The 2,500-nt window shown below is 38.6% G+C and overlaps 1 protein-coding gene and 1 long non-coding RNA gene across 2 annotated transcripts in view; both read left to right on the top strand.

The window, feature by feature from the left end:
• Window positions 1–2,500, top strand: part of LOC310855205 (uncharacterized protein) — a 171,730-nt gene that overhangs the window by 103,102 nt on the left and 66,128 nt on the right. The gene's annotated exons all lie outside the window — the stretch shown is intronic.
• LOC310855210 overlaps window positions 1,022–2,500 on the top strand; it is a 3,905-nt gene continuing 2,426 nt past the window's right edge. Inside the window, exon 1 of the long non-coding RNA XR_014568975.1 lies at window positions 1,022–1,100. This is a non-coding gene — a long non-coding RNA (uncharacterized lncRNA). The remainder of the gene's footprint in view (window positions 1,101–2,500) is intronic.

Raw genomic sequence — 2,500 nt, 5'->3', positions numbered from 1 at the left:
ATATAAATACTGATGAAACTTTTAAATGAAACAAACATGTTTAGCTCAGCATCATCTGACTTGAATTAACTTGGCATATGATTAACATTTTTATAAGATGATTGGATCATCCGCGATAGTACTTTGTATAAGCATTGGTTTCATGTTGCGCTGCTGTCTCTGTCAGATCAATAACCTGTCGACATCAGTATCAGTGGGTAACACCCTTCGCTACGAAGGGTAGCGTCCCAGATCGTCCCAGATCCCTCTTACAAACTGCTGCGTACGACAGTAGACTGAAGCTAAGAAGGCTTTCAGGAAATTGTTTTGCTTCTAAGTTCATTCATCCAGGAGGTGTTTTCCCGAAGCCAGATAAGAAGACTCGTAATGCTGTGCTCTTGAGAACCAACTTAAGTAGTGCTTCCTGAAAGCAGTTAGATAGCAGCACGTAATGCTGTGCACTTGAGAACCAGCTGCTATACTACTGAAGATACTGCATGAACTCAAAACCTTTTGGGGAAATGGGTTTGCTGCTATACGCTATACCGTTGTACGACAAAGCATAAACTGCTGCCTGTCTGTCTGTCTGTATGTCTGTCTGTCTGTCTGTCAGAATGCTGAAGCACTGAGAAAGCTGTTACGCCTTTTGTCTTCGTACTTTTTTTCCCAACTTGACTACAGGAGCAGTGGTCTCAAAAACATAGAGGAAAACTTGACAGAAAAAGACTTGATCACTATATAAAAAATAAAGGAAAAGTCTAACAGACCGAGACTTAAGAAAACATTTCTTTCTTTTATTTTAACATAAAAGTACATTAAAAGTAGCAAGCATTTCGGTCCTAAGACCTTCATCAGTGCTATAATATACCGGTAGTCTTTTTCTGACAAGTTTTCCTGCCTGTCAGAACTTTTAATCATTTGAGGGAAACAAAGAACACATGTGAGAAACGCATCAGAAAAGATGAGAGAAAAATGCCGGTGCGAGATCATGTTAGATGTGTGAAAAGTGACAATGCTATTGACAATATCCTAAGGTGGAAGGGCCAAGGAGGATGCTGTGACCACTAACCCAGCCTTAGCCACTGAAGAGGCAGGACTCAGCAGCCAGGTGGACACCACAGGTGGGTCTGGCATGGGACGTGCACACATAGACATCAAAGGGGGCTTCAGCCCCTGCCCTTTTGCCCGTCTGTAAAATAACTGCCCTTTCTGTGGTGAAAGAAATGCAAAATGCAACTCCTTTCCTTTCCAACATGCTGGAAGGCAGCGCATTCAGGAGAATTGCTTTTCTTTTATACCAAGTCTCCTGAACTTGAACATATTTGTTTTGAAATCCACTAGCTAAAGAGTGCTGGGTTGCGCCCCCAAAAAAGCTGATCTACAAGCTCTCAACGCGTTGTGAGCTTGTAGATCTGCTATTTTCGCTGTTTTTGTCCAAAAGTGCCCTCTTACGGGATTTGAGCCCCTGCCCCTCTAACACTCTCTGCATGTCCCTGGGGTATGCAGGAAGCATGTTCATGACGTCTAGATATTAGATCTATAGGACATTTATTATGATATCTCTGCTGTCGGGGAGAAACCAACTCCAAAATGTTCATTAAAAAAAACTATTTTAGATAATGCACACTGCCTCATCAAAATTGATATTGTGACTTTATATATTGTCAATTGCTATTCCCGACAGTGACGATAGATACATTATTTGGTAACACTTTACAATAATATGGCCACAAATCATTAGCAGTCATTAGCATGACTCATTAAAGGGGCATTTCAAACACGTGAGATGCTCGATTCATACTTTGATTTTATCAGACACGCCCCCTCAATTACAAACACTAATTGTAATTTCAAACTCAAATTTGAATACCATGATGGATTCATCTAAAACATCCGTCCTTGGTTCAGGTACTGAATACTGTAACACGTCTGCAGGGGCCATGCATTTTCTTTCTATAAATAAATAAAAAGGTATAATTGAAAAAACACAGCCCCTCATGAACTAGAATTAGAGGGACAATTAATTGTTGTTTTTATCTTGTTTGAAGTAATAAGGATAAAATGCACATCAAATATCAAAATATTTAATTAATCATTGACAGGTTAAATACTGTCTGGGGTAGACCTATGTTTGAAAGTGAAATATCCCTTTAAACATCCTGCAGTGTTCACTTTTCTCTCATGCCAATGAAGCCAATTGAATTGAATTTAATTGAATTGAATTGAATTGTGCACGCATGCACGAGCGCACGCATTTGTGAAATACAAATAAAACGTCTCATTCATTAAAAAATCGATGCATCGTTGCATCGATTTCATGAACACAAGTCGATTCAAATTAGAATTAGAATGAAAGAAAATATATATTTTCAATTGTTTTCCCCATATCATATTTTTTGCTCTGTGTGTAAATAATTCAAACTGTAGGATTGGTTATTGTGACGGACAGAAGTCATTGTAGATCTGCTATTTTCTTTTAATCGTGAAAATGTGGCGCAAATCTTTGAATATATATATTCTT

This window comes from Protomyctophum parallelum (genome assembly GCF_964188405.1).
Source record: "Protomyctophum parallelum genome assembly, chromosome: 2".
NCBI lineage: Eukaryota > Metazoa > Chordata > Actinopteri > Myctophiformes > Myctophidae > Protomyctophum > Protomyctophum parallelum.
Note: the sequence above shows the minus strand (reverse complement) of the source record. Positions and strands in the feature narration are given on the sequence as shown.